This window comes from Gracilinanus agilis, chromosome 6 (genome assembly GCF_016433145.1).
Source record: "Gracilinanus agilis isolate LMUSP501 chromosome 6, AgileGrace, whole genome shotgun sequence".
Classification (NCBI taxonomy): Eukaryota; Metazoa; Chordata; class Mammalia; order Didelphimorphia; family Didelphidae; genus Gracilinanus; species Gracilinanus agilis.
The window spans coordinates 3,180,856-3,202,249 of NC_058135.1; positions in this window are offsets into that span (position 1 = coordinate 3,180,856).

Sequence of the window (21,394 nt, forward strand, 5' to 3'; positions counted from 1 at the left end):
TATATATATATATATATATATATATATATAATAAACATATATACTCACATATGGAGAGAGTTTATTCATTTTTTGATCTCATAGGGGTGTTCAGTGGATCACAACTTCAATTTTCACACAGCTATCCCAAACTCACCAATGCCTCTCTTCACTCTTATGTGTAGTTTTGGTTATAAGCTTTGGAAAAAATGGAGAGTTCTACAAAAATCTGATTCCTTGGGATGCCAAGTTGAAGTCAACAAAATATCAAACCAAATCAACTGAGTTTGATTTTTTAAAGTATGTATTAAGTACCTACTGTGTGTGAGATAGTTAAGAAGGCAGTGTGATACAATGAAGTGTCTCTGGAATCAGAACTAATGGAATAAAATTATACCTCTCATGCTTAGTGTCTCTTGATTATGCACAGTTTTCTTGAACTCTGCGAGTCTAAATTTCCTCATCTATGAGGAGAAGGTTATAATAGATGACCTGTAGGTTTAACAACTGTCTCTCTCTGCATTAATATTTTCTCCATCACCTTCTTAAGTTCCAACAGTCAACAATATATCAAACCCTGATTTGTCGCATTTTCAGATTTTCAAAGTGTAAATGTTCATGCTGAAAATTTAACATTTTTTTCTTGTGAGCCAATTCAAACTAGCTCTAGTACAACTCTGACTGATTTCCCTTCAAACTAAACATATACGAACCTCTCACATGATATTTGTGATGAATGTTGTATCTATAACTGACCACCAATCTCGAATCATCCAGATAATTGAAGTTTCTTGGAGATATCAAGTTCCACTGTCTGCATAGACAAGGTTTACCACTTTGGCATTTTTTCCTCAGGAATAGACAACATGACTTTCTTCATACATATTTTCACTATAATTCAGAGTACAAGTCAAAAAATTCCTCAATTTGTCCCATGATGAATTTGTATAAATACTTATGACAATTCATCTGAGTTAAAGGGTTCAATTAAACTATTTTTACAGAAACCCTATAAAGAATGAGAGAAAACAGATATGTATGGAACCAAAGGCTCCATCTGTCTTTTTGATTTCCTTTATTTCTTTACCTTTGACTCCACATTGAAGGTAGAAGGGACAGAGTCAGCTGATGACTGAAATCTCAATTACAATTCCAGAAGACATATTTAGATTTTTCTCATTCCTCAGATACTTCGTCCTTAGCTAAGTGACAAACTGACTGGAGCTGAATGAAGGTTAATAGTTTGATCACTGGAAAACAGAATATGAATTTAGTTTGTGGGTCACCTGAGGCAATCTGAACTTGATTATTTGGCAGGAGTAGCCAGCAACATATTTTTTGTTCAGTCACTGAGTTATGTCCTACTCTTTGTGACCCCATGGACTACACTGTCCATGGAGTTTTCTTGGCAAAGCTTCTGGAGTGGTTTGCCATTTCCTCCTCCAACTACAATATTTTCCTAATGGCAAAACTAGGATATAAATGTCTGTCCATCATATTGATGCTAAGAGCAGAAAAAGTGAGCAGGTCATACAATAAAAGTAATGAGTAAACAATAAACATCTTAGGTCCTCCACTATTGCTATTGCAAAACCAGGTAATATAGAAGTCCTCAATAGTAGGCAAACCCTGCTGTGAAGGAAAAAAATAGACAAATACTAAGAACTTAATGGTATGATGAGTGAATGGGCTGAGATACACACTTTTGGAATGAGTTTTCCACATGAATGAGATCACAGATTCCTAAAGGCTTCTCCACTGCTATGAAGTATATGTTAAAAAAAGAAAACTATATCTTTTATGCAGACAGTACTCACTGATGAGGACAGGAAAGTTACAGAGAAAATTTGTGTTGTTTTTGTATTTGTTTTGGAAGATAATGATTTATAGATTTAGAATAAATGAAATATTTCTTTAAAATATAGTTCTGTAGCACTTTAAAGTTTTCATTTGTATATGCTCAAAAAATAGCCTCAATCATTTAGTATTATTCGAGAATGAGGTCTTCAAAAAGAACACAGCTTTTATCTGAAATGTCTTATTAAATTTCCTTTGATTTAGAAGTATTATATGCTTTTCTATCTTCTTAGTAAGAACACAATAAACATCACCTTAGATTTAGCACTTTTTTTTTTATTTTGGGGGGATTGAAGTGGATAGCTAAAGCTCATCATAGAGGTGTGATACTGTCATTTCCTCAGAGAGTAGTAATTAGGTTTATTTGCTTCTGTACTTATTGGACCAAAGTATTTTTTGAGTTTTTCTATCTAGTGTTCATGGTTTCCCTACCTCCTCATAGTTTAAGCTATAAGCTGCCATTTGTTGCTGTCAGCATATCTGTCTCTAGTCCTATGGTCCTTTTTCCCTCCTCCTCCCCAATTGATATTATGTAATTTGCTTTGGACTGGGAAAACAGAAAATGAAGCAAGTTAAATATACATCTAAAATAAGAACAAATAAGCCATTGTTGATATTCCCTACATACAAAATGTTTGCCTTTTGTATCTGTATTTGTTTGCTTTTTTCCCCCAACTCCTTTCTCAAAGTATTTTTTTACTACTTTAGTATTTACCAATACTCAGCTACTCTTTGAATAATTGAGGTGTCTTGGCACAACCAAGACCACAATACAGCTAATAGCCAGGTTGCTCAAAGTTATTTCTCACAGCTGTGTAGTTTAGGGTTTGATTCTCTTTTTAGATGAAGGGATTCTGATGTTTCACCAAATATTATAGGATATTTATATAATGAGAAAGAGGGACAGGAGGTAAGTAGGATTTAGTACAGACAGAAACAAGGAAAGGAAAGGAAAGGAGTTTTTAAACATGTGTTGAGCACTCAAATCAGAGTGAATAGTTCTAGTAAAAAGAGAATAGGGGTTCAGATTAAATTATCATTTGCATATGACCAAGTAGGTTAAAGTCATAGTGCCTGGGAAAGAGTATATGTATGACTAGCAGTGAGGTCTCTTGGTTAAACAATATGGGTATTTTAGTCATTTTCCCCAATTTCAAATTGGGGAACTACACAACTAGTTCTTATATGTTAATTTATACCTCTACCAACAAAGTATGAATATGCCTACCAATCTGTCTAATATTACTTCTATCTCTTATCATCTTTGCTTATTTTATGAGGGGAAGGTGAAGCACCAGAGTGGTTTTGAGTTGCATTTTGTTATTATTCTATTGTTGTTATTATTAGTGAATTGGAGCATTCTTTTATATGGTTGCTAGTAAGTGGCAAATCTTTATTTGAGAATCGTTTCTTCTTATCCTTGACGATTTATATATTTGGGTAATAGTGTTTGGCCTTATATATTTCTATTAATTGTACATATATTTTGGATATCAAATCCTTATCTAAGATATTTAATACAATGAGACTTTTCTACCTTCCCAATATCATCACTTCTTATTGTAAATAAATTAATTTTGCCTGCGAAGAAGTATTTTTTAAAATTTAAAGTAGTCAAAGTTATCAATTTTAGATATGGTAATTGCTTCTATCTCATTTTTATTTCAAATTCATTCCATATGAATAGCTGTGAAAGGAATATGAACTACTCTTTTGTAATGATAAGAACATTACTGTTTAGATTATATATTAATTTTGATTTTACTATAGAATATCATATATGATGCTATTGTAAATTTAATTTTTGACAGAATGCTTTCTAGTTTTACTAGCAGTTCATATTAATGTGGGAATTCTGTCCAAGATTATTTAATTTTCAGGATTCTCAAATACTAGGTTATTGGGTTCCATTATTTCTGATTCTCCTTTGTCTTGTCGGTTCCATTGATCTACTTTGGGATTTGTAATTAGTATTAAATAGTTTTAATGTTCTTTCTTTCTTTCCAATTTGAGTTCTAGAAGTGCTATTTTCCCTTTATTTCTAACTCTTTTCATTGTTTTCATTGACAATCTAGATAATTTTTCCTCCAAATAAATTTCATAATTTTATCTAGCTCTGTAAAATTGGTAGTTTGGTGTAACATTAACTCTGTTTAACTTAAGTGGTATTACTATTTTTATATTAGAGGAACCCAGCCAAGAATACTGAAGAATCCTTCGACAATTTAAGTTTTTCCTTATTTTTTAATGACCATTTTATAATTGAACTTGGGCAAGTATTGAGTGTACTTTGGTAGATTACCCGAATATTGTATACATTTTGTAGTTATTATGAAAATTATTTTCTTTTTTATTATTGCCTTGAATTTGCCTGGCCTTATTCTTTCAGTTAACTCCATATTGGCCCCCTTTTCTGTAATTAGGTCTTGTGCTTAGAATAAACAGCTTCTTTAAAAAGGGAACTGTAAAACAAACCAGTAACAACAATGAAAACTTCCTGTTACATTGTGACAGGATTATTATCTGCCAAAATTTCCCTGTGCCCTTCTCAAGAGGGTTCTGATGGATTTGTTCATTTACTTGTTTCTCTCCTAGTGCCTCAGGAACTTCTTTGGCACAAGTTCCCAAGCTACTAACTCAACTTTATGGTGGCCTCTAGCCATATTGATATGGCTGCCTCTTCATCTAAAGACAAAAAAACACAATCCAAGTGGAGTTGATACTCATCAAATTTGGTAGATGTCCTAAATCTCTGTACTCTGCCCTGCTCCTGGACATATCTCCATATAGATGAGGTAGAACCTATCCCTATTAACTGCTGCAATATCCTTGCCCAACCTTTCTATACTTTGGCTAAGCAACCCCCAATTTGGTTAACTGCTGAATGATCTACAAGTATTTCATTGGTTTCAACATCAAACTTAAACTATTAATATTTAATCTGAATTAGTGGTTAAGTAAACTGTGGTATTTTAAAGTAATGGAATATTAGAATAATTCAATTAGACTGAACAAGTATGTGAAATATGAGAAAATGTGGAGAAATTTTGTGAAATACCAAAGTTTTTAATACAAAGGTTTAAAAATATAGAACCAAAGCAACGAATTGTAGTATAGCACTGTCCATAGAAGAGGAGAAGGGAATATTAATGGATAGACAAAGTTTCCAATGCAGGCACTGAGAGTATAGTTCAGTCATATTTAGGTCCAGTTCTCTTATTTACATTAAAATGGCTAAAAGATAGTTCAGTTGATTATAAGGATATATAAAATAGTTTAGTGTATCCCATTTGAAAAAAAATGAAAAAAGAAGTACCTCAAAATATTCTCCACTGCCCACCAAATTTGTAAATTCTATGGCTAATATAATGGCACTGACTTTTGAAAGCAATCTGACATAGTTCCTGCCCTGCCTTACTGGGAACAGGAGCAGAGAAAAAACTACCCTTAACCTTGTGGCTCATTTCTGAGTGACAGGAAGCTGCTTGGCAAGATGCCAAGATGCTTCAAGGAAAACAGAGTATAAGAAGGAAACCAGTTCCACACTTGACCCAACCTCTTTGGTTAAGGCAATTTTTTCTGTGTGATAATTGAGCAATTTATTTATATACAAATGTACATTTCATGTGCCTATCCATATACCATGTAAAAGAGCCTGGCATCAGAAATTATAGCATCAGTAGAGTTAAATAACTATGATTATTATTGGTTTAGAATATATTTTGAGGTCTAGAAGTGTGATTTCTGCAACATTCCTAATCTTTTCATTATTTTCTCTGATATTATAGCTTTTAGACATATAGACAGACAAATATATATTCACATATATGTATCCACATGTGTATAAGGGCATATATATCAAATAAACATATAGCATATATGCAAAAACTTATGTACATATATATTACATGCATATGTCTGTACTTCCATGGTGGAAATTTTTATATGACATTGGGACCGTCATTCATATGAAGACTTAGTAAGATAATCTAATGACTGCTTTTTTTCATTATACACTCCAAATAATTATTGCAATTAGTAGACACAAATGTCATAAGACAGTAATCCATAATCTCTCCTCTCCTCTCCATTAAGTTGGTGATTATCAAACTACTTGCTTCCTTGGAGTCCTAAAGAAATTCACCCTATATCACTACAAAAAATTGAAGGGTTACATTAGGAAGGAGGGAAGTAAACATTAACTAAGCACCTACCATGTATCAGGCACCTCAAAAATATTGTCATATTTTATTCTCTTAACAACCCCATGAGGTAGGTGCCTGTGAGGTAGGTACTGCAGATCTTTTTGTCTTTTTAAAATTGAGGAAACAGGATCAGAAATTGACCTGTCCATGACTGCATGGATATAAAGAGTCATCTCAATGATTTTGGAGCTAGCTGAGTTCAAATGAATGTTCCATTTTCTCTGTGTCTATGTAGAACCCATTTTCTAGATGTGTCTGAAGAAGGGATATACTTTTTGTCATCTTTGCAAAAAATCTGCTATTTCCATTTCTCTCCATTCTGTGGAGAATTCATTAAAAGGGGTCTGTCCTAGTTGCACTCACTCAAATTTGCTGAAAGATAAACTTGACCTTTTCTGGCCTCCAAAGTTGAACTTCTTTTGGAGTTCTCTGTGGGAGGACCTGTTCACATTTCTGCATTCTACAGGCTACTGTCCTCTGTTGTTTTCCTCAGAGTATGGGGGCCAAAAACGATGAACTGAGAAGGTGACTGTCCCAGCCTACCTCAGGTTGCCAAATATCCTGCTAGGGAACACAGGAAATATTAATAACTTGACTGGTTGACCTGTCAGGGCCCACACAGGAGGTTTGCTGCCAAGTAGATTTTGTGATAGGAAAAAGGGAAATAGTTCTAGGCAAGCTGGAAAGAAGGTTGACTGGAAAGCCCTTTGCCATTAGAATGTCTTTTTTTATCTGAAAAAACAATCATCTTTACTCAGTTAAAGTAGTCCCAAACACGGCAGATGGAGATGTCACACTTTAGTAAAACTCAAAATCCTCCATCAGCTGTCATCCTTTTCCTAAATTCAATCAAAAGCATATATTTATTGTTGTGAAATTAATTTGCTTATTTTCTTTTGTGGTGGACAGAGTAATGGAGTTGAAAACAGGAAGATCTGCATCTGAATTTTTCTTCATATTCCACCTATACTACCCTAGGCAAGTCACAATCACTTAGAGACCCAGTTTCAAACTCTTCCTTAAAATAAGGATGTTGGACTTTGTTGACTCTAAAATCCCTTTTAACTACAAATCTATGATTGTGCAAAGAAAATGATTATCTATAAATTAGTGAAATAGAACATCACCAAACTGAACTTCAGTTTTCTAATGTGTAGAAAAGGGAAAAAAAGTAAAAAAGAAGGGAGTTGACCTGGAAAATATTAAAATCCTATCTAATTCCAAATCTGTGACCCTTTAAATAGACTAAGGAAAAGTGGGATCTTTCACTACAAAACATACATTACAAGCTTTGGAGTACTTTAAAAAATATTTTTCAGCAAGGAATTAAAATTTTTAGTTAGTTTAGTTTACTTTTTCCATAATTATATACTTAAAAAATCACTATATATGACCATTTTCACACACAAAGAATATAAAGTAGAGGAATGTATATAAATAAATCCATGAATCTCTAATATGGACATTTTAAAATATAGCATAAATTCAACACGACATTTCCAAACCTGTAATTTGTCAGAATTTCCTTTGTTTTCTTCCCTCCATATATTTTTATTTTAATTTATTTTATCAAAATGATTATCATTTATCCTAATACCTTCCCTCACAAAATGTACCTGCACCTTGTTAAAAAGAAAAAAGAAAAAGGAAATCATTACACTGGCCATTTCTGAAAATGTGTGCCTCATTCTGCAAATCTAGTCCATCTCTTTGCCAAGAGAAGAGAAGCATGACTCTTCATCAAGGTTCTAAATCCAAGATTTGTTTCTGCAGATTTCTTAAGTCTTTCAAAGATTTTTTTTTTTTAGAATTACTATGTTTACTATACAAATCTATTGCTCCCAAACTTTTGAGCCATTCTAAGACATCAAAGCAATTTGGCATGGTCTTGGCATATTTACAATTTTTCTACCTACTAAATACATTCAATATAGGTAAGTCTTTTGTCCGAGGAGAGCCTCAAAAGATTACTGATATACTAAGACCATTGTTAATAGAGAAAGTTTATGAACTTTTGATGTTGTTTGTTTAGCTTTGCTCACTGCATTCTGTTCATACAAGTCTTTCAGGTTTCTCTGAATCTCATCTTCACATTTTAGATAAAGAGATTCTCTGAATCTCAATCTTTACATTTTTGATAAAATGTTAAAATTGGAGTCAGGATGTTCAAATCTGTATTCAGACACTTACCATTTGGGTGGTGCTGGACAAGTCACTTAATCTTTATTTCTCTCTGTATCTTCATCTATAAAATGAGGAAAATAATAGCACCTACCTTCTAGGGTTATTGTGAGGATAAAAATGAAATAATTTACCTTAAAACTCAGGCAAATTTTACAAGCATTATCCAACTGTTTATTATTATTTGTTACTATTACTATAATTTTTTAGGACTCAATTATATTTAAATTTTTCAGTTTAACCAAATCTAAGTCCTACTATGATTTATTTCATATCTCAATATTTTCTCTATGTCATTGATCTTTTGGGGATATATGTCTAATTGTGGAATTGTTAGGTCAAAGAGTTTGCTCAATTCAGTGGTTATGAGTAAAGTTCTGCATGGCTTTCCAGAATACTAACACTGTACCAAAGTGCTGGTCCTCTGACAGACCCTTCCAACCAGAATTATTTGGTCATCTTTTCCAATCAGATAAATGTTAGCTGAAACTTTGTATTGTGAGACTTCACAATATGTAAAATGATAAAAGGGGAAAATGACAAATGTTGGAGTAGATATGGGAAAATGGGGACACTAATACACTATTTGTAGAACTATGAACTGTTACAACCCTTTTGGAAAGCAATCTGGCATTATGCTCAAATGTTATAAAAATGTATATTATGTTTGGCCCAGCTCCATTAGGTTTATTTCCTAAGATGATCAAGGAAAATGGGGGAGGGAGGGAAGCATATGTTTTAAAATATTTATAGCAGCTCTCTTTGTGGTTGCAAAGAAGTAGAAATTGAAGGGATGCCCATTAATTGAGGAATATTGTTATATTGATTTCAACAGAGATATTTGGGAAGCTGAAGATATGCCAGTGTTCAGTAACTTGCTAGACTCACTCCTCCCCCCAACACAGGCTTGAATGAATAGGGAGGTTTGAGTATTCCTCATCCCTCCCACCAAGCAGTTAGAATTAGTTGAAAATTGTGGTTGATCTGATAACTTCTGGCTAGGCTGGGCAAGGCTAATCCCCTTAAGATGTTCACTTTCTCAACTTATTTCCCCACAGGTTTGACTAGGGAAGATAGGAGAAACTTGATGTCTAGTAGCTATCAGGGACAGAGGGAAGATCAGACTTGTATGGACCGGCAACTGAAGGAATTGTTTGAAGATGGTTGTGAGTATTCCCCAAAATTATAGTCAGGCACAGCTACCCAAAGATGAAGGTTTACTGATAAAAACAAGGAAGGGAAGGAAGGGAGGGGTTTCAAGGATTAGGATAAGATCTGGGAAGCCCTGAACTGTTAAGTAGAAACAGCCCCTCTCCCCAGGAGGGAGAGGTAATCTTTATAACTAGCTTGCCCTCAAAGCCTATAATTATCACTTCTAATATCTAAAATAACTAAATGGTAACAAAAATGCTATTGCAGGAAAGGTCTAATTCAGCTAAACAGGCAAACTGCAGAGAAGAACTATTGGTTCTTTTGCTACAAGGCCTCCAAAGCAATCAATAACTGGAATCAGCAAGGAGAGTGATCTGCTCACCTTAACCCCCAGGAACGAACTTCCTTAACTGCCCTTAAACTACCCCCTCACCCAGAGTTCTCCGGGGGGTTCCCCTGGAATTCTGGATTAGGCTTGACCCTGTATCTTGCAGGAATTCCACCCTGCCATTTCCATGTTACAATATCTAAACAAGGTATAGCATAGGATTGTGATGAATATTATTCTACCATAAGAAATGATGAACAGTTTAATTTTTAAAAAGACATGGAAAGGGGGCAGCTGGGTAGCTCAGTGGAGTGAGAGTCAGGCCTAGAGACAGGAGGTCCTAGGTTCAAACCCGGCCTCAGACACTTCCTAGCTGTGTGACCCTGGGCAAGTCACTTGACCCCCATTGCCCACCCTTATCAATCTTCCACCTATGAGACAATACACCGAAGTACAAGGGTTTAAAAAAAAAAGACATGGAAAGACCTATATGAACTTATAAAGAGTGAAATGAGTAGAACCAAGAGAATATTATATAAAGCAAAAGAAATATTATTTAAAAAATATCTTGTGTATGTTCTCCTCCACAGAAAGAACTAATAAATAGAAATCCTTTAGATAAAATTTTATACATATGTATAACTTTTTGTCAAATAATGCCTTCTCTAATGGGGTGGGAAGGAAGGTTGGGAGTTAACTGGATATTTAAATGTAAGAAACAAAAAATTTAAGAAAATTATCATGTAACTTATGGTTATTTAATAAAATGAACATTTGATTTTGCATCTCTAGTCCATCTTTGCCTAGATGTGAGAAGAATGATTTATCATGAAGATTCTTAATGACCTCTTCAGATTTTGGTAATACTTTAAAGAATTTTAGCCCTTTTTTGTAGTATAGGGACAAAGTTATCCTTTTATAATTGCTGTATATTGTACAGCAATATATTGTCATCTGACTTGCAGCTGAAGGTAGTGTTGATTAAAAGCTCCAAGATATTTTTGCCTCTACTAGGGGAAACTGGTTTCTAATTTTATTATGATAAGGAATTGGCACATAATGAAACATTTATATCTTGATGTATCTATTTCATGTGCATTTGTGGCTTTTCTGCTTTAATGGTCAGTATCATCTGCATCAAAGCATTTGTAGCAGGTGAAATATTGGTATTTCTGATTTGTTCCAATGTAAATAGAGATAATTTCCCCTTATGAACATGACATGCTTTGGAACTCACACTATGCTTGGATTTACTTTGTAGAGAGAGGCATAGAGACTAGACATTACTTTTCCAGGGTTATATAACCATTTCATGTCTGAGGTCAATTCTGATTCTAAACCAGATTCAGAAGAAGCTAGAAAAAATGTAAAGAAAATTGTTAGATAGTGATGTAATCTTTCAATTTTTTTCTTGTGTATATTCCTAGCCTCTTCTGTCAAAAGGGTATTTGATACTTGTCCGTAGGAGCATTTATAGATGTCTTTACATTCCCTTCCATCAGTTTTAGTATGACAATGCCCTCTGTACAGAATGTAGTGGACATATCCTGAAACATTTTTGCACATTGCCAAATACTGCAGGAGAGTATCTTCCTTCATGATGTAATAGCTGTCAGCTGTTTCAAATGGCTACTTTGGTATAAATTGCATTCAAGCCATCAAATTTAAAAAGAACTCTGTTGAAATTCCTTTCTAAGTATGTCTATTTTCCTTTCAATGTCATTTAACATTTAGCTTTTCTTTCTCTTATTAGTTGGTGCTTCTGGTATTCAAGTGTGGATTTTCAATAGTTTTAAGCTCTTTAATCTATTTATATTTTAGGAATCCTCTGTTTCTGCTATACCATGTCACCTGAATTTAGGAATAAAGTTATTTCTTGCATTTTCCCTTCATTGATCTACAAAATGTGAATATGTAATTGGAGCTGAGAATATCATTGACAAAAAGACATATACAATATAATGGATATTTGTTATGATATATAAAGTCATAAAAAAGCATCCATTCCTCCAATTCCCTTCAAGCACTTTTGTGCTTTGACTGAACTGGTCACCAGAAACATCTACATTTTTTTATCAGGTAGAATGTTGGTATTTCTGTTTTACAAAAAAAAAAAAAAAAAAAAAAAAAATCCTGACTTCTTCTGGATTGCAAAGAACAGAATTAGGCCTGTTATACTTGGTACACCTTGAACATCATGATGTTTCTGCACAAGGACAACTTTCCACCACATTCTAACTTATCTTTTTCTTAAGACCAGCTACATTACACTGTCCTGAATAAATGAATGAAAGGGAAAAAAAATTAATGCTTATGTGCCAAACACTCTCCTAAATGTTGATGATACATAAATAATCTCTGACCTAAGGAGCAAACATGTATTTTAACAGGATAAGACAACTTAAAAGAGGTCTCAGGAGTCTTAGCACATGTATAAACTATTGCATTTTTAAGACTTTCAAGGTACTCTGCAAAACTGAGATATTGGAGACAACTTTTCTACAGAGAGTGGTAAGGAAATAGGGGCATTTTCATTGAGAAAATTATACGGATGGTGAATGGAACTAAAAGGAAGCAGGCTGACATACCCTTCCCAATAGCAGTGACAATATTCATTTGATTATAATTCCAGAACTGGAAGTTGGGGGAGGAGGGCAGGGATGTCTTGGAACCATCTTTGATGGCTGGAGAGGTGCAGTTGATAGCATTTTCATTGGGAGTATTTATATTCGTAGGCAAATTCTACAAATCAGGGCTTGATCTATTGACTGTTTAGACTTAAGAAACTATTAATAAAGCAAAAGTGTCCCTCAGGTATTGTTTTATGAAGAGATGATAGAAGAAAAATATTTACTAGTACACTATTATATGTGTGAGAGGTTTTGGGGATTGTGCATATTGGAAGATGCTTCAATAGAAGATTACATGAAAATGAAGCAAAAGCAAAGTAGATTCACCAGTGTGACATAGTAGATCACATTTGAGGCACTGAGCATTTAGGACCTTGGGGCTGCCAAGGCAGAAATCCTAGAGCTAAAAATATTAAGACTTTTGGGACATAGTCTTTGATTCATTAGATCCTAGTGGGCTGTTATTTCAGACTTTCTTGTAAGCATTCACAAGTACTATAGCAGTCTCCTATCATTCATGCTAGGCTGCTAATTCCTTCATTTATGATTGTTTCTTCCATCATCCCCATAACATGGAGGAAGGGTTGAGTTTTGAGTAGACTATTATCATTATCATTATTGACTTTTGCTAAATTACTGACTCCAGCCAAGAAATTCCATCTGCGATAACACAAATGTTGAAATTATAAAATATTTATATTCAGAACTTTCTTCATTTGAGTCCTGTAGCCAGAAAATGTAGGTATTCCCCTTGACGAATATACTGGCAACTCAATTTTGTTTCAACTACTAAAATTTCCCTTCAAGCAAGTGCATATACTTATCCTTTCTACTTGGTCCTCCATTCTCCCTTTCCAAAACCATTTTGTCAATAAGAAAGCCCAGGAAGCTCTGTGTGTGTGTGTGTGTGTGTGTGTGTGTGTGTGTGTGTGTGTGTGTGTGTGTATGCAAACACTGCACAAAATACTTTAATAAATAATGAAAACTGACCTCAATGGAATTGTTTTTTTAGTTAGCCCTTCCCTTGGTGCAGGGTTTCTTTTTAGTAGCTCATCTCACACCAGACGCCTAACCTCTGTCACCATAATCACCCTTAATGGAAATTTCACCTCATGAAAAGATAAGATGAATTTTTGGCAGCTGTGGGAGATTATGAAGAATAAGACCAATCTGAACTGGAATCAAAAGAAAAAGACGGCATCTGTACCCTCAAAACGACTCAGCTGGTTTTCATTAAACATCAAGCTGACATTTATTACAAAGAGGGTAGCCAGGAGACAAGCTTAGCTAGACTTCTGCACTTAGAGTAAGAAGGCCAGTGCTTGATAAAATATGTTTTGCTTTTTTGAATTGAATTCAAAAGCCTCTTCAACACTATTTAAAGATGAGAGCATCCATCTTGGAAGAGGGAAAGGGAGGACTTAATGGGAATTGTATGCCTCCACTTCACATTGTTTTACCTTATGTTGGGCAATTGATTCGCTTCCTACATCTCCGAGCTTGAACAAGCAGAACTTAGTAGCCAGAGATCACAGAGATCACAGAGATAGATCTAGGTTACTAAGGGAACTTGTGTACCAACAAGTCTCATTTTAAAGATGAGGAAACTGAGACAGAAAGATTTAACCAGTGAATTGAAATGACTTGGTTAGGGTCAGGCAGCTTGTAAATACCTGAATCCTGATTCAAACCCAGGACTTCCTCTTCTCAAGACCAGTGCTCTATCTACTGAAGCCAAATAGAAATTATATTTAATAATGAAGTACAACATTTCAGATAATATTAGCTACACATGTGCTTAACTTTCTGTGTGAAAAAATCAAACAAAAATTATTTCTTATTTTTTAAAAAATTGCTAAATTTCATTTGGTTATGTTCAAAGTTGGTTTTGTAATGTTCAGAAAAAAAGTCTACTTTCCCTTAAGAAGACTTATCTTCAAAAAACTGTGGTTTTGCTCAAAGGAATAATTAACTGGAGGAATTCCATATGAACTGGAAAGACCTCCAGGAATTGATGCAGAGTGAAAGGAGCAGAGCCAGAAGAACATTGTACACAGAGACTGATATACTGTGGTAAAATCGAATGTAATGGACTTCTGTACTAGCAGCAATGCAATGACCCAGGAAATTCTGAGGGACGTATGGTAAAAAACGCTACCCACATTCAGAGGAAGAACTGCAGGAGTAGAAACACAGAAGAAAAACAACTGCTTGAACACATGGGTTGAGGCAGACATTATTGGGGATGTAGACTCAAAACTACCACACCAATGCAACTATCAACAATTTGGAAATAGGTCTTGAACAATGACACATGTTAAAACCAGTGGAAATACACATCTGCCATGGGGGGGAGGGGGAAGTCGGGGGCTGAAGGAGAAAGTAAGAGCATGAATTATGTAACCATGTTAACTTTTCAAAAAAATAAATATTAATAAATGCTTTTAAAAAAAACTGTGGTTTTCAAGGCTAGAAGGTGATTGTTCAACTGGAAAGAGGCAAGACCATAAAATTCACATTGGAAATGAACAGGGAATTAGATAAAGGCATAGGAGATGACATGGAAAGTTGTCCTTACACCAAAGTTCAAGGTAAAAGAGAGAGATTGTTGCATAGTTAACTGTTAGCTGTGAGGAAGGTTCAGGATATTTTGGAATGATTCATGTCGCAACAACATCAAGGAGCCTCTGAGTCTGCTTGATGCCAAGCCTCAGAAATGTGTAGGGTCATCCAGAATCCAGGGACTGGCCAGGATGATGGCCATAGTGTCTTGTTTTCTTAGGGAATTTGTTTTCCAGGAATTGGAATAGTAGTAACTAATGCTTTATGAAGTAGGTGCTACAGGAATATCTTCTTTTTGAATGATTATTAAACTTCATCTATGAAGGAAATGTTGTGGCTATTATTTGTTTATATTTTTAGCAGAGTTATTGATGAGACATATAATTCATGGGGAGTATAATGTGGGACAGGCTAGTTATAGATTTCCCCACCCTTTCAGGGTCCTCAGACATATGGGGTTGGTTCAATGATCTCCTTCCTCTACTATTGACTCAAGTCTTTATTGATTATGTTCTATCTTTATTTTTGAGGGTCACAGTGATTAGCACCCTAATTTTTTAACAAGGATCCATTAACATTTCTCTCAGCATCTGAGATATAATATCCCCCTACACCACATGAGGAGTGAAGATGGAGATTAAGTTAACAGTTTAGCTCAGTTCCCACATAGCATCCTCTAGACCCACCAATGTGAAGTTGAGAACTGGCATTCCTATTTTGGAGTTCCAATGTTCACTGTGGATCAGTGGTGTCAAATAGAAGCCTGCCAAAGCCACACAGATTCCTGTGTTCCCAGAATTTTTTAGCTCCTACTTCTAGCATTTAGACTTCCCAAGGTCATATTCTCTACTCTCTGAATATAGAAGAAAATAACAAACAGTATAAGGACCCAGAACTATTTCCTTGAGGCCAGATGACCTAGGGTGATGATGGTAGTGTTGGGGAGGCCTTAAGGTCCTCCACTTGGGCTCACCTAATATGAGTGTTACACACACATGCCCAGGCTAGCATCTTTAATGGTGACAACAATATAAAATGGAAAAAATACTCCTCTCAGTGGGGTCACTATGTTATGGGCAAACCCAGAATATCTACACATAGTTTGGGGTAGAAGTCCATCTTCCTTGTGGATGATGCCAACTTAGATGATCTGAACATGCTATCAGATATTCTTGTCCTTCCAATAAAAGCACCTACTGAGATGCAGACTAGACAATATTATAGTTGGTTGGATTCAGAACTAGTTGGGTGGCTGCTTTCACAACATTTATCATTAGTGGTCCAATATCAGCATGTCAAAAGGTCTCAAGTGAGACCACACAGGAAGATGTTTGGTCCTGTTGTGTTTAACATTTAAATCAATGACCTGTATACAAATCTAATTCATCTCATCAAATTTGCAAATGATATAGGACTAGGAAAGAGAAAGGATACCAAAAATTCTTTATAGGGCAGAAGTTCCAGCTCAATCTAAAGAAATGAGACCCAATAGGGACAAATGTAGGTTTAAAAAAAACAAAAACAAACTTTTACCTTCCATCCTAGAAACAAAACTGTGTATTGGTTCTAAGGCAGAAGAGTGGTAAGCACCAGGCAATGGGGCAAATAGGCAAGTGACTTGCCCATGGTCACAGGTAAATGTCTGAGGCCAAATTTGAAGCCAAGACCTCCCATCTTAGGAGCTGGCTCTTAATCCACTGAGCTACCTAGAGACCCCTCAAATGTAGTTTTAAACTTGAGAATTAAAAATAAAATCAACTTCATATTTATAAGATGTGAGATATGATGGCCAGGTAGTAGTAGTTCATCTGAAAGTGATTTGTGGCATTCGGACTTCACAAGTCAGTGTCGTGGTGTGACAACTAAAAGGAAAATGTAATCTTGGAGCTGCATTAATATTTTTTAAATGACAATAACATTAGCTAACATGGTTTGCAAAGAACTTTGATTATCACAACAATCCTCTGAGTTAAATGCTAATATTATTCTCATTTTATAGAAGAGAAAATAGTGGCAAAAAGTAGATGAATCATTTGACCAAGGTCATGCATAACTAATATCTAAAGTAGGATTCTGACTCTAAATCCAGCACTGTGTAATAGATTCAATTATCATTTCTACACTGATGATTCTCAGATCTACTTATCTAGCCTTAACCTTTCTCTTTACCTCCAGACTCTTATCTCCAACTGCTGATGAAATATTTCAAAGTTACTGCCCTTTAGACATCTTAAATCCAAGTCCAAAACTGAACTCTTTCTTTTCCTTTCAAAACTGTAGCCCCTTCTGAATTTCCCCATAAATGATAAGATCAGCACTATCCTTCCAGTCACTCAGGCACAAAACCTGTCATCCTTGATTCACCACTCACCCATAACATCCAATTTGTTATCAAAACCTGCATATTTTTGCCTTTTGTAGTTTATGCCCTCCTTTTCTCCTCCGATACTGACACTACCCTGGAATAGGCCCTCATCGCCTCATGCGTGGACTACAACAATTGACTTATGGTTGGTTTCCTTGCTCCAAATTTCCAATTGATCCTTCATGCAATATTCTTCTTTAAAAACTTTTATTTTCAGTTTCAGCTTTTCTCCATTCCTCCACTTCTTCCCCCATTCTTTGAGAAGGTAATGCATGTTCTGTTATACATGTAAAATCATGCAAAACATATTTTCAAATTAACAATATTATAAAAAAGTAAGAAAAAGAAAGTGAAAGAAAAAATGCTTCAATGTGCACTGAGTCCATTTTTTCTCTCTGAAAGTGGCTAAAGTTTTTCATCATGATTCTCAGAATTGTTGTGGATCACTGTCTTAATCAGAGAGGACTGAGTCTTTCACAGCTGATTATCATTACAATATTGCTTTTACTGTATGTAGTGTTTTACCTTTTCTGAGTTATATCAATTCATATAAGTCTTCCCAGATTTTTCAGAAACCATTCTACTCATCATTTCTTATAGCACAATAACAATGCATCATGACCATATACCACAACTTGGTCAGCCATTATAAAATGGAAGGATATTGCCTCAATTTCCAATTCATTGCTGCCAAAGAAAAAGAGGTTATTTTTGAGATACAGATCTAGAAGTAGTGTTCCTGGGTCAGAGGGTATGCATTTTCTTGACTATTTATAACTTGAATTTTTTTTCTAAAAATTGCCTATTGATATCATTTGATCCTTTTTAAATTGGCTAATGGCTTTTATAGTAATGAATTTGGCTCAATTTGCTGCATAATTTATGAAATCAGGCCTTTATCAGTGACTCTTTACTCAACTTTCAAAATGATCTTCCTAAAACACATATCTGATTGTATCACTGCTCTATTTAAACAACTCCAGTAGCTCCCTTTTGCATTGAAAACAAATATAAAATAATTTTGCATTTTTCTCACTTCTATTAGACTGTGAACTCTGTGAACTCCTCTAGAAGAGAGGCTGTCTTTAAGCTGCTTAGGGATCTATAGCTGACATTTTTCCCTAGATATTTTTAATTGATTTTTTATTATATACTTTACCACCACCACCACCACCATCAAACACATTCAACTAAACAAATGCATAAAAATTATGTGCAAAGCCACAAACTTCATATTTTTTGTAGTTTGTTTAAAATATGTAAATTATATTGGTATGGCAATATAAACGTCCTCTGTTTTTAGTTCCCTTTGCATTTGTTTTACTTAGATACTTTTTTCTCTTGATTATGTAGTTATTATTTTTTAAATGTCATCACGGTAAGTATTATCCTTTTTCTCTTTTCTTCTCTTCATGTATTTCCTTATGTTCTTGATATTTTCAATATTTACATTTTCTAATAACATAATCCATTTCTTCCAAATATTTCAATATATTCAGCCATTTCATTCATTTCATTTGTGTTATTTTCCGTTATTTTGTTATAACAAAACTTTCATGACTATTTTCACATATATGTAGCTTTTTATCCTCTCAACAATGCACTTTACCAGTGAAATGACTGGATTGATAAAATTGGACTAGAAACCTTTTAGCTCCAGTCAATGATCCTGTGATTTCTTCTTTAAGTTTTTTTTAAATTTAATTTATTTTAATTTTTTTAGAAAATTTCCCATGGTTACATGATTCATGTTCTTACTTTCCTCTTCCTCTTTTTCACCTCTCCCCCCATAGACAATGCACATTTCCACTGGTTTTTACATGTGTCAACAATCAAGACTTATTTCCACATTATTAATAGTTGCATTGGTGTGGTCGTTTCAGGTCTACATCCCCAATCATGCCCGCATCAACCCAAGTGTTCAAGCAGTTGTTTTTCTTCTGTGTTTCCTCTCCTGAAGTTCTTCCTCTGAATGCAGGTAGCATTCTTTTCCATAAATCCCTCAGAATTGTCCTGGGTCATTGCATTGCTGCTAGTACAGAAGTCCATGACATTCGATTTTAGCACAGTGTCTTTTTTAAGTTTTATTTGGACTAAACTCTAGTTTAAGGATTTCAAGGTTTGGTGTAATGATTTCATTGAGTATGGTGGAATGAATACCTCCACCCTGAAGAAAGAATTCTTGCATTCATTGTCTTTCTTTTTTCCCCATTTGTGTAACATACATGAACAAAGTGCATTTCTGAATTCTCTACATGACCATTTCGCTCTGTTCCTTAGATAATCAAAATATTGCCACTCTATTTCACACTTGCTCTTACGATATTAGATTCTTCCTATTTCTGTTCCCCATTTATTCAAGCCCTAACTGTATATTTTATAATATTTTATTTTCCCCAATTTATGTCTAATGATAATTTTAACATACATTTCCCAAATTTTTGAGATCCTCAAATCACTCTTTCCCTTCTCTCCCCACTCCCTGAGCTGGTAAACAATTTGATTTAGATAATGCATAAGTGATAGTAGAAAACATGCTTCCATTTTGGTTATGTTTTGAAAGAAGATTCATATAAAACCAACCCTCACCCCTCACAAAATAAAATCCACAATAACACATGCACAAATGAAGTGAAAAATAGTATGCTTCAATCTCGATTCAGACTCAGACATCAGTTCTTTCTCTGGAGGTGGATAGCAACTAGCTATACACTTTCGAAGTATATTTATTTAGATGCCCTACCAATCTCTTTGCTTTGTTTGGATTCTCTGGAAGAGATTGAGTAAACTATACCCTGGAATAGCCCCAACCAAGAACAGGAAAGCTTTGTCATCTAGCATAGTCTCATTTTTAAGTTGCCTGAATCTTTCTGCTGTTCTTTTCTAAATTAAGCATAAGGCAAAAAAGTTTTAGTTTGTGAGGAACATACATTATTATTATCATTAAAGGCATGTGATTAATATCACTTAAGTTCTAGTTAATAGGCTTTATTTACATCTTGGACACTAAATAGAGAAAGAGGTTAATGGCATGAAGATCGGGTTGCCAAGAAAAGGATTTTGAATTGGTCTTAGTGGCATAGAAGGGAGTACATAAGCCGAAGATACAAAAGTGCTGCTGAGAAGGGAAGGAGTCCTAAGAGAATAGAAGAGGAAAAAGAGTAGCCTTGGGAAAGAGAAAATGTGAGCAGTTATTTTCATTTAATTCTGAAAGAAGGGATCTAATAATCTGGTTAGTATAATATTATAATCGTGTTTGGTAAACATGTTGACTTTAATGCCAGAAGAAAAAAAATACTCTCTGCAACAGGTGAGGATTTATTTCGACATAAGTATAATACATTTAATTAGAGTGACATTGCAAGATAGTGGGTGCACAGTAAAATTAATTTTAAAAGTATATATTAATTAAAGAAGAAAAATAGCTTATTTGTGCCACACTATGTCACATTTATTTTAATTTGTTGTTGTGCACTAATAGGTTACTTCCCCTAATGACAACTGACTAATCCTCTCCTTTTAAGACTTTAGGGCTATTCTAATGCATTTTAGCAAATATCAGCAACCTTCAAGGGCTGGGCCTTCATTGGCCAGTTTCCCTTTTACATCAGTTTCATACATAGGGTAAATAAATCTATATGAAATGTAATAGATTGGGTGCAAAAAAAATCATCTTCAAAAGAATGAGTGTGACAATGACTTTATTTCGCTTAGTGTGAAAAAGAACAGGGAGGTTTGGTTAAGTGCCAGTTAATATGAATTCTCTAAAGGCTAATCTGAACCTTGGCAACATTGAAAGACCATGGAGTAACTACTCAGTCATGCTCAGAGAGCTTCGTTTGTTTTATTTTTCTTATGGTTTTGAAGAGGTCTTGTAGTATGCCTGAACTTGATGCAATTATCAAAATGTAATCTTCTCAAAAAGTCTCTGGAAATCTTCTCTTTTTATAAGGGATCCATTTCCCCATTTATGTAAATTATCGTTGTTGCTCATTTTCCCCATCATATTAATTTATAAATATACTCTCCTCCCCATCCAATGAACTTTTATTTTTAAGAAAGAAAAAAATAATATGGAAAAGTGACACAGGGCATGGTATAACCTCTTTTTGCCTAATTTTTTCCCAAAAAATAT